Source organism: Macaca thibetana, chromosome 14 (assembly GCF_024542745.1).
Source record: "Macaca thibetana thibetana isolate TM-01 chromosome 14, ASM2454274v1, whole genome shotgun sequence".
NCBI classification, from domain to species: domain Eukaryota; kingdom Metazoa; phylum Chordata; class Mammalia; order Primates; family Cercopithecidae; genus Macaca; species Macaca thibetana.
Genome location: NC_065591.1, coordinates 37452542 through 37464602, shown reverse-complemented (window position 1 = coordinate 37464602; position 12061 = coordinate 37452542). Strand labels below are relative to the sequence as shown.

General features: G+C 38.3%; 1 protein-coding gene across 1 annotated transcript in view; it reads right to left on the bottom strand.

Moving 5' to 3' along the window:
* The window catches only part of LIN7C (lin-7 homolog C, crumbs cell polarity complex component), a 385573-nt gene that overhangs the window by 281284 nt on the left and 92228 nt on the right, over positions 1-12061 (bottom strand). The gene's annotated exons all lie outside the window — the stretch shown is intronic.

The following is a 12061-nucleotide window of genomic DNA, read 5'->3' as shown; positions in this document are numbered from 1 at the left end:
TAGATTCAAAATTAAATATGGGAGTGGCAGGGAAAAAGAGGAATCAAGACTAATTTGTAAGTATGGATTGAGAAACTAGGGGGATGAAAAGAAAAAAAAGGCAAAGAAGAGCATAATTACTATCTATATACTACATATACTACGTTTTACCCTGGAAGGGTTTAACATTTAATACAGTGGGAGAAGTGCCATGTCACCATTCTTGCTTTACAAGGACTCTTCATGGTTTTTTCAGAGCCCAGGAGGTACTGCATGAAAGGGCATAGAAGGAAATGCTAGAAATAAGAATGACCTTATTCCATTCTCATACACAGCTAAGGTAAAATACATGGTTATGGTATTTCTGGAGAGCTATTTGGCAAATGATATCAAAAGCTGTAAAGTGTTTACACCTCGTTGGCTAAGAAATTTCAATTCATGGAATAGATCCTAAGGCAACACTCAGAGAAAAGCATAACTATTAAGAACATATGTTAATGTCAACATTACTTATGAGAACAAATGGAAACATCCTAAATGCCCAACAATAGATGATTGCCTTAAAAATTGTGATATATTCATGTTATAGTAGATATCTGTTACAAAAATGAAATTTTAGTGGAATAATTAATGATGAGAAAAATGCAAAAGCAGAGTACAGAACCATGAAATGATCTCTATTCTGTAAATACGCATATAGGTGACAATAGGGGAAAATTACAATCTTACCAGCTGGTATTAATATTTCTCTGGGTTAAAGTACTGAAGACATTTAGAAGCTGTTCTTTGATAAGTTGCTTGGATAGGTGTAAGACCCCCAAGGGTGTACTCAAATAATAAACCGTAATCCCTAAACTCTTCTGCTTTCTAAAGAGGTACATTCTATTGATTGTAGGATTTGCTGAGCAGAAGATAGAGAAAATATGCACATCTTTGGGTAGCACAGCATTGTTTGGCATAAGTGAGACAGGGCAGTTAGGAAGTCTACCGTGTCACATAGGAGAGAGAGAAAGGACATCCGGAAGGTGGTGGTTGGGTGAGGCAGCATAGTGAGAAGGGAACCTTGGCAAAATGTTTAAGTGGTACTGTCAGGTTGTTTGCTGTAAGCTTTTTGTTGTACATCCTCTCTTCCATGTCCCTTAAGGTATCTTCAGTAGATTATCTGTTTTTCACTAATTAGATTGGACATCTGTTGTTTATGCCCATCCACAATCTATTTCATCTTCTGCTAACAACACCTTGGTTTTCTTCTGAGCAAACTCCCATCCTTCCCTCCCAGTCCACATGGTTTTGATGTTACTGACCCACCCCCTCACCCCCAAATCCAGGGATGGGTACAATGACTCAGACCAGGCTAAAGAGAACATCACATGTCTCTCCCTCAAGGTGATCAATTCAAGGATGGGCATGGAATCTCATGAAATGGAACCATGCCATTCTCCTTGAGACTGTTGAAAGAGTGGTGTTCTCTCTCTCTTTTTCCCTGGATTTTTAAGGGGAAAGTATGAGTTTATCAACCAGAATTATAAGGATATCAACCTAAAGCTTTTTGTTACCCCTCTTGCCACCACAAGAAGAGAACTTGCCTATGAATGAAGTTAACCTGAAGGAAGATGGAGCTAAGAGATGAACTGAGACAGGGATATAGTCATACTATATGCCGGCATTATCACTGGACCTTTTTTGGAATGTTATGTGTATGTGCAGGAGAGGACAATGGTTCTTAAAAATATACTATGAAATAATCTGACAAAGGGCTAATATCCAGAATCTACAAAGAACTTAAACAAATTTGCAAGAAAAAAACAAACAACCCCATCAAAAAGTGGGCAAAGGATATGAACAGACACTTCTCAAAAGAAGACATTTATGTAGCCAACAGACACATGAAAAAATGCTCATCATCACTGGTCATGTAGTTTCCATGGGTGATACAAGTAATAAATAGTAAACAACAACCGAAAGATTACAACTAATTAAGACAGAGATAAGTGCAATGAAGAAAATAAAGCAGGGTGAAGTGAGCAGTATGAGAAATGCAAATCAAAACCACAATGAGATACCATCTGACGCCAGTTAGAATGGCGATCATTAAAAAGTCAGGAAACAAGAGATGCTGGAGAGGATGTGGAGAAATAGGAATGTTTTTATACTGTTGGTGGGAGTCTAAATTAGTTCAACCCTTGTGGAAGACAGTGTGGCAATTCCTCAAGGATCTAGAACTAGAAATACCATTTGACCCAGCCATCCCATTACTGGGTATATACCCAAGGGATTATAAATCATGCTGCTATAAAGACACATGCACACATATATTTATTATGGCACTATTCACAATAGAAAAGACTTGGAACTAACACAAATGTCCATCAGTGATAGACTGAATAAAGAAAATGTGGCACATATACACCATGAAATACTATGCAGCCGTAAAAAAGGATGAGTTCATGTCCTTCGCAGGGACATGGATGAAGCTGGAAACCATCACTCTTAGCAAGCTATCGCAAGGACAGAAAACCAAACACCGCATGTTCTCACTTGTAAGTGGGAGTTGAACAATGAGAACACATGGACAAAGGGCAGGGAACATCACACACTGGGGCCTGTTGGGGGTAGGGGGCTGGAGGAGAGACAGGATTATGAGAAATACCTAATGTAAATGACGAGCTGATGTGTGCAGCAAACCAACGTGGCACATATATACCTATGTAACAAACCTGCATGTTGTGCACATGTACCCTAAAACTTAAAGTATAATAAAAAAATTCAGATTTTTTTGGGGGGGCCTTGCCAGCCTTGATAATTGCATAAGCCAATTTCTTTTTTTTCTTTTTCTTTTTTTTCTTTTTTTAATTATACTTTAAGTTCTAGGGTACATATGCACAATGTGCAGGTTTGTTACATATATATACATGTGCCATGTTGGTGTGCTGCACCCATTAATTCATCATTTACATTAGGTATATCTCCTAATGCTATCCCTCCCCCCTACTCCCTCCCCACAATAGGACCTGGTGTGTGATGCTCCCCTTCCTGTGTCCAAGTGATCTCATTGTTCAATTCCCACCTATGAGTGAGAACATGCGGTGTTTGGTTTTCTGTTCTTGCAATAGTTTGCTGAGAATGATGGTTTCCAGCTGCATCCATGTCCCTACAAAGGACACGAACTCATCCTTTTTTATGGCTGCATAGTATTCCATGGTGTATATGTGCCACATTTTTTTAATCCAGTCTGTCACTGATGGACATTTGGACTGATTCCAAGTCTTTGCTATTGCGAATAGTGTCACAATAAACATACATGTGCATGTGTCTTTATAGCAGCATGACTTACAATCCTTTGGGTATATCCCCAGTAATGGGATGGCTGGGTCAAATGGTATTTCTAGTTCTAGATCCTTGAGGAATTGCCACACTGTTTTCCACAATGGTGGAACTAGTTTACAGTCCCACCAACAGTGTAGAAGTGTTCCTATTTCTCCACATCCTCTCCAGCACCTGTTGTTTCCTGATTTTTTTAATGATTGCCATTCTAACTGGTGTGAGATGGTATCTCATTGTGGTTTTGATTTGCATTTCTCTCATGGTGAGTGATGATGAGCATTTTTTTATGTGTCTGTTGGCTGTATGAATGTCTTCTTTTGAGAAGTGTCTGATCATATCCTTTGCCCACTTTTTGATGGGGTTGTTTGTTTTTTTCTCGTAAATTTGATTGAGTTCTTTATAGGTTCTGGATATTAGCTCTTTGTTAGATGAGTAGATTGCAAAAATTTTCTCCCATTCTGTAGGTTGTCTGTTCACTCTGATGGTAGTTTCTTTTGCTGTGCAGAAGCTCTTTAGTTTAATGAGATCCCATTTGTCAATTTTGGCTTTTGTTGCTGTTGCTTTTGGTGTTTTAGACGTGAAGTCCTTGCCCATGCCTATGTCCTGAATGGTATTACCTAGGTTTTCTTCTAGGGTTTTTATGGTTTTAGGTCTAACATTTAAGTTTCTAATCCATCTTGAATTAATTTTCGTATAAGGAGTAAGGAAAGAATCCAGTTTCAGCTTTCTACTTATGGCTAGCCAATTTTTCCAGCACCATTTATTAAATAGGGAATCCTTTCCCCATTTCTTATTTTTGTCAGGTTTGTCAAAGATCAGATGGCTGTAGATGTGTGGTATTATTTCTGAGGGCTCTGTTCTGTTCCATTGGTCTATATCTCTGTTTTGGTACCAGTACCATGCTGTTTTGGTTACTGCAGCCTTGTAGTATAGTTTGAAGTCAGGTAGCGTGATGCCCCCAGCTTTGTTCTTTTGACGTAGGATTGTCTTGGCAATGCGGGGTCTTTTTTGGTTCCATATGAACTTCAAAGCAGTTTTTTCCAATTCTGTGAAGAAAGTCACTGGTAGCTTAATGGGGATGGCATCGAATCTATAAATTACCTTGGGCAGTATGGCCATTTTCACGATATTGATTCTTCCTATCCATGAGCATGGTATGTTCTTCCATTTGTTTGTGTCCTCTTTTATTTCACTGAGCAGTGGTTTGTAGTTCTCCTTGAAGAGGTCCTTTACATCCCTTGTAAGTTGGATTCCTAGGTATTTTATTCTCTTTGAAGCAATTGTGAATGGGAGTTCATTCATGATTTGGCTCTCTGTTTGTCTGTTACTGGTGTATAAGAATGCTTGTGATTTTTGCACGTTGATTTTGTATTCTGAGACTTTGCTGAAGTTGCTTATCAGCTTAAGGAGATTTTGGACTGAGACAATGGGGTTTTCTAAATATGCAATCGTGTCATCTGCAAACAGGGACAATTTGACTTCATCTTTTCCTGATTGAATACCCTTTATTTCTTTCTCTTGCCTGATTGCCCTAGCCAGAACTTCCAACACTATGTTGAATAGGAGTGGTGAGAGAGGGCATCCCTGTCTTGTGTCAGTTTTCAAAGGGAATGCTTCCAGTTTTTGCCCATTCAGGATGATATTGACTGTGGGTTTGTCATAAATACGTCTTATTATTTTGAGAGACGTTCCATCAATACCGAATTTATTGAGAGTTTTTAGCATGAAGGGCTGTTGAATTTTGTCAAAGGCCTTTTCTGCATCTATTGAGATAATCATGTGGTTTTTGTCTTAGATTCTGTTTATATGCTGGATTATGTTTATTGATTTGTGTATGTTGAACCAGCCTTGCATCCCAGGGATGAAGCCTACTTGATCATGGTGGATAAGCTTTTTGATGTGCTGCTGGATTCGGTTTGCCAGTATTTTACTGAAGATTTTTGCATCGATGTTCATCAGGGATATTGGTCTAAAATTCTCTTTTTTTGTTGTATCTCTGTCAGGCTTTGGTATCAGGATGATGTTGGCCTTATAAAATGAGTTAGGGAGGATTCCCTCTTTTTCTATTGATTGGAATAGTTTCAGAAGGAATGGTACCAACTCCTCCTTGTACCTCTGGTAGAATTCGGCTGTGAATCCATCTGGTCCTGGCCTTTTTTTGGTTGGTAGGCTATTAATTATTGCCTCAATTTCAGAGCCTGCTCTTGGTCTATTCAGGGATTCAACTTCTTCCTGGTTTAGTCTTGGGAGAGTGTAAGTGTCCAGGAAATTATCCATTTCTTCTAGGTTTTGTAGTTTGTTTGCGTAGAGGTGTTTATAGTATTCTCTGATGGTAGTTTGTATTTCTGTGGGGTCGGTGGTGATATCCCCTTTATCATTTTTTATTGTGTCTATTTGATTCTTCTCTCTTTTCTTTATTAGTCTTGCTAGCGGTCTATCAATTTTGTTGATCTTTTCAAAAAACCAGCTCCTGGATTCTTTGATTTTTGGGAGGGTTTTTTGTGTCTCTATCTCCTTCAGTTCTGCCCTGATCTTAGTTATTTCTTGCCTTCTGCTAGCTTTTGAATGTGTTTGCTCTTGCTTCTCTAGTTCTTTTAATTGTGATGTTAGGGTGTCGATTTTAGATCTTTCCTGCTTTCTCTTGTGGGCATTTAGTGCTATAAATTTCCCTCTACACACTGCTTTAAATGTGTCCCAGAGATTCTGGTATGTTGTATCTTTGTTCTCATTGGTTTCAAAGAACATCTTTATTTCTGCCTTCTTTTTGTTATGTACCCAGTAGTCATTCAGGAGCAGGTTGTTCAGTTTCCATGTAGTTGAGCGGTTTTGATTGAGTTTCTTAGTCCTGAGTTCTAGTTTCATTGCACTGTGGTCTGAGAGACAGTTTGTTATAATTTCTATTCTTTTAAATTTGCTGAGGAGTGCTTTACTTCCAACTATGTGTTCAATTTTGGAATAAGTACAATGTGGTGCTGAGAAGAATGTATATTCTGTTGATTTGGGGTGGAGAGTTCTGTAGATGTCTATTAGGTCTGCTTGGTGCAGAATTGAGTTCAATTCCTGGAGATCCTTGTTAACTTTCTGTCTCGTTGATCTGTCTAATATCGACAGTGGGGTGTTAAAGTCTCCCATTATTATTGTGTGGGAGTCTAAGTCTCTTTGTAAGTCTCTAAGGACTTGCTCTATGAATCTAGGTGCTCCTGTATTGGGTGCATATATATTTAGGATAGTTAGCTCTTCCTGATGAATTGATTCCTTTACCATTATGTAGTGGCCTTCTTTGTCTCTTTTGATCTTTGATGGTTTAAAGTCTGTTTTATCAGAGACTAGGATTGCAACGCCTGCTTTTTTATGTTTTCCATTTGCTTGGTAGGTCTTCCTCCATCCCTTTATTTTGAGCCTATGTGTTTCTCTGCATGTGAGATGGGTCTCCTGAATACAGCAAACTGATGGGTCTTGACTCTTTATCCAAGTTGCCAGTCTGTGTCTTTTAATTGGAACATTTAGCCCATTTACATTTAGGGTTAATATTGTTATGTGTGAACTTGATCCTGTCATTATGATATTAGCTGGTTATTTTGCTCACTAGTTGATGCAGTTTCTTCCTAGCATCGATGGACTTTACATTTTGGCATGTTTTTGCAATGACTGGTACCTGTTGTTCCTTTCCATGTTTAGTGCTTCCTTCAGGATCTCTTGTAGGGCAGGCATGGTGGTGACAAAATCTCTAAGCGTTTGCTTGTATGTAAAGGATTTTATTTCTCCTTCACTTATGAAACTTAGTCTGGCTGTATATGAAATTCTGGGTTGAAAATTCTTTTCGTTAAGAATGTTGAATATTGGTCCCCACTCTCTTCCGGCTTGGAGAGTTTCTGCCAAGAGATCTGCTGTTAGTCTAATGTAAACCAACCTTTTTTGTGTGTTACCCGACCTTTCTCTCTGGCTGCCGTTAACATTTTTTCCTTCATTTCAACTTTGGTGAATCTGAAAACTATGTGTCTTGCAGTTGCTCTTCTCAAGGAGTATCTTTGTGGTGTTCTTTGTATTTCCTGAATTTGGATGTTGGCCTGCCTTACTAGGTTGGGGAAGTTCTCCTGGATGATATCCTGTAGAGTGTTTCCCAACTTGGTTCCATTTTCCCCGTCACTTTCAGGCACACCAATCAGACGTAGATTTGGTCTTCTCACATAATCCCATACTTCTTGGAGGCTTTGTCCATTTCTTTTCACTGTTTTTTCTCCACGTTTCTCTTCTTGCTTCATTTCATTCATTTGATCTTCAATCACTGATACTCTTTCTTCCAGTTGATTGAGTCAGTTACTGAAGCTTGTGCATTTGTCACGTATTTCTTGTGTTATGGTTTTCATCTCTATCAGTTCTTTTAAGGTCTTCTCTGCATTGATTTTTCTAGTTATCCATTCATCCATTCTTTTTTCAAAGTTTTTAGTTTCTTTGCGCTGGTTACATAGTTCCTCCTTTAGCTCTGAGAAGTTTGACTGACTGAAGCCTTCTTCTCTCAGCTCGTCAAAGTCATTCTCCATCCAGCTTTGGTCTATTGCTGGTGATGAGCTGTGTTCCTTTGGAGGGGGAGATATGCTCTGATTTTTTGAATTTCCAGCTTTTCTGCACTGCTTTTTCCCAGTCTTTGTGGTTTTATCTGCCTTTGGTCTTTGATGATGGTGTCGTACTGATGGGGTTTTGGTATGTGTGTCCTTTCTGTTTGTTAGTTTTCCTTCTAACAGTCAGGACCCTCAGCTGTAGGTCCGTTGGAGTTTGCTTGAGGTCCACTCCAGACCCTGTTTGCCTGGATATCAGCAGCGGAGGCTGCAGAAGATAGAATATTGCTGAATAGCGAGTGTTGCTGTCCGATTTTTGCTAAAAAAATTCAGATTTTTAAAAATACATAGAATGAGTATAACAAAGCCTAGATGTGCCTCACCACCCAACTAAGATATAAAATATCACCAACATGGTTAAAGCATTCTTTTCACTTCTTACTAATCACAATCATGTCCCTGCCTTTTCAAATTGAGGTTTATTTCTTGCAATCTCCCTTTTTCTTTTCTTTTCTTTTCTTTTTTAAAGATATATATGTATTTGGGAGCTACATTTGTATGTATCCTTAAACAGTTATGTGTACAATGGTGTTAGAGTATATGCATTATTTTGCAATTTGCGTTATTTCATTCAATGTTATATTTGTATAATTGTTTATATTCCAATGTATAATTTTAATTCACTCATTTTCTCTGCTTTGCAATATTTCTTTGCATGGATATACTATAGTGTATTTATTCCTTCTCCCATGGATGGATATTTAGGTTATTACACTGAAATTTTCTATGATCCAATAAATTTCGTTTTCTGCTACACCAGTTTGAGGTGAGTTTTCTGTTACTTAGAAGAGTTCTGACAAACACAGAAAGCTTTTGTGAGCCTATTTCAGGCTCAAAATAAGTAAGAAGAAATAGCCAATGTCTGGGTTACAATTATGCATATGGAAAAAAACTGTAATAAAATACACCAAAATGCTTGCTGGTGACATTGTGGATATTTTTTTAAAATTTGTTTTTAAATTTGTTTTAAATTTTTCTTGTTTTTCCACATTAAATATGTATTATTATTATAATCAGAAAAACTATTATTAGTAAACATTAGGAGACAGTCATTGCAAAGTGACTCCTGCAGGTTAAATATGGCACAAATTCATTAGTAGAGTGCAAGTAAAAGAGGATTTGTAATGTGTACCCAATAGCAAACAACAAGACAAATACCACTTAAATATTTCTCCAAAGAGCCCTTTTTTACTGTGCCACTTTACTCCCTGGGGGTAAAGGTCCTTATTTCTCAGGAAGGTCTGGAACCTTGGAGATGGGGGTCTTTTTGCTCAGAGGATCTTTTTTTTGCCTGTTGCGCGTTTCATGGGAATCAGGAGAGGAGGCAACCAGATGGGAGTGGCAAACTAGTGCTCCTTGTTTTTCTTCCTCCCTCACAGTCTCAGAGCTCCCCCACTTAGAAATGAATAGCTTTTGAACCCCTAGCTGGAACCCAGCCCTGTGAGTCACCCCACTTAATAGTGCTAAAGCATGAAAAAAATGACAACAACAAAATACTATCAGTCTTTATATAGGGTGCCTTAGACAATGGTGCTGAAATGAAAGAGGCAATGAGAAATTGTTCCCCAAATTAGGGATAAGGCAGTTCAGATTTAGAATCTGCTAGCAAGCAAAGGCCTTAAAAGTGATCTAATCCAACCTCCTTATTTTATAGACTTGGGAAGTGACTCAAAGAGAATCAAGGTGATTTGCCCAAGGTCGCACACCTAGTTCATGGTAGGGCTTAGATTTGACTATAGATGTCTAGATTCTTCTGCTCCATTATCTTAGCTGAAGAACAGTGGTGAAACTATTGCTTTTGCTACCAGCTATGCTGACATTGCCAGACTTCACATTAAATGCTTCCAAGTTGCCTTTTTGTTGGAAGACAATTTTGTAGGCAGTATACATACATGAATGTCTATATTTGTAACAAGAACAACAGATGCCAATTTGGACTGGCACCATCTTTAGACTGGGAAGAAGGTAGATAGTAAGAATATCCACTTTTCCACTATGGTATTTAGGATAAGAATGACAGAGTCCAGGGACTGATATTTAGTAACTCCAATATTAACTCCTTAAAACAGGAATGCAATTATGAATATGAAAATTAAAAAGCAGACTATGGAAATTTCAAGTTGTGGGAAGATTTTTCTCTCATAGGTGGCAAAAAATAAGGCAGACATTGGGGATTTCGTGAGAAACATTGCTAACTGATGATGGAAGACATCTCCAAGCTAGGTCCTAGGGCAAATACATACTAAGGTCATCTCCCTGGGCAAGGTGCATTGACATTCAAAAGGATAACTCAGGTTCCTGGGAACTGCTCAATTATCTGAGTTTCTAAGATTCAATTAGGTAGCTGTATACTATTGTTAAAGTAGAAAGCACACCTCAAGATTTTATTTTTAAAAAGTTTAAACATTTTTTTTAGAAAACAAAGTATATTTGGATTTCTCCTAAGATAACTAGAATATCAAATTAACTAGACACCCCATTCCTTTTTCTGATCCTTTTAGGTAATTAGTGTCCTCCAAGACACAAAATGGTAGTGGTTGAAATTGTACAAAGAGCTGAAAAAAGGGGCAGCTTCAGATGTTATTGTCACTAGATTTAGAAAAATGGATCTGTATAGATCAAAATTCTCTAGTGAGCAAATGCACTCACCATCCTACACCATTTTCTCAGAAGCATAAATGTTCATTTATCCAATTAGGCAAAATTTTAAATGAGTCACTGAACATAAACTAGGGGGAAAGAATGGCTAGGATTGTAAAACAGATACAGAAACAAATATTTAAACTATAAAATAGAGCTGGGTTACTTCAGAAGTGCATTCAAAAGGAACAGGAAAACAATCCAACAGGGAGCAGGTGGCTGGAACATCAATGGGTTCAGGGAGGGGACAAGTCAATAGTGATGCTTTGATAAAGAACAAAGAATCTGAAAAAAACAATGGGTGAGTTAGGGAATATTTGTGGGGTTTTTTCCTTCTTTTTAATTAATTTAACTTTTTCTTTTTAGAGATGGTGTCTCACCATGTTGCCCAGGCTGGTCTTGAACTCCTGGCCTCAAGCAATGCTCCCAGCTTGGCCTCCCAAAGTGCTGGGAATACAGGCATGAGCCACCACAGCTAGCTTGGAATTCTTGTTTCTTGAAAGCATGTTTGTTGAAGTCATTCCAAGAGACTAATCTATACTTTTAAAAAAGATGTTTTCTGATAGTTGTAAATAGCTCTGAACTCAGTATCTGTTCAACAAACATTTATTGAGCACTATCCAAGTTCTAGGGACTCAAATGCGGCAAATAGCTTTCATCTATACTCGAGCCATTGCTTCCCACTGGTGTCCTTTTTTCCACATGAGACCACTGGCTATGTAGATTGCCTTATCACTTATTAAAATTTTGCCCATCCTTCATCACATGTCTCCTGAGCCAACTTCCTGGTGAAGCCCTCCCTGATCATTCTAGGCAGCCGTGTTCCCTTGCCTTGTGAGGTCTCATGGTATTGAGTGACAGCGTCTCACAAACTTGTTATCTGAGGTCTAGCTTGTTGGTCATCTGTAGACATGTCTTTGGTACCTCTGTCCCAAAATCATTAGTGATTATAAATTTCTGGAAGACAGGAAACATATTGCAACAAATTTGTTATAGAAAAAGAACTTGGGACTTTGTAATCAGAAAGTCCGAACTTCCCACCTGATTGGTATTACCCTAAATGGTGAAATTAAGGAGTCATTTAATTTCCCCGAACCTCATTCTTTCTCATCTGAAGTGCTGCTGTGAAGGTAAATGTGGCCACCGTGTAGCTCTGCCAAACTGGCACACTCGGTGTTTGCCATTTCATTGATCAGCACCCCATTCAGTGGCTCACAACCAAATCCAGGAAACATTTTTGACAACTACCTCTCCCCACTTTCATATCTAATCAGTCACAAGTTCCATTGATTTTATCTCCCAAATGGGTTTCAAAGCCAACTGTTTCTTTCCACCATGCTCCAGAACCATTTTCAAGACACTGCTATCTGTCATGTGGAATATTCTGAGTCTATTAACTTGTCATCCCCTCTTGCCTACCTCTGATTGATTCTCCACTCTACATTCAGAGTGATTGTTCTAAAACACAAAGCTGAAAAGGTCATTATCTTCCAAATCTTCCA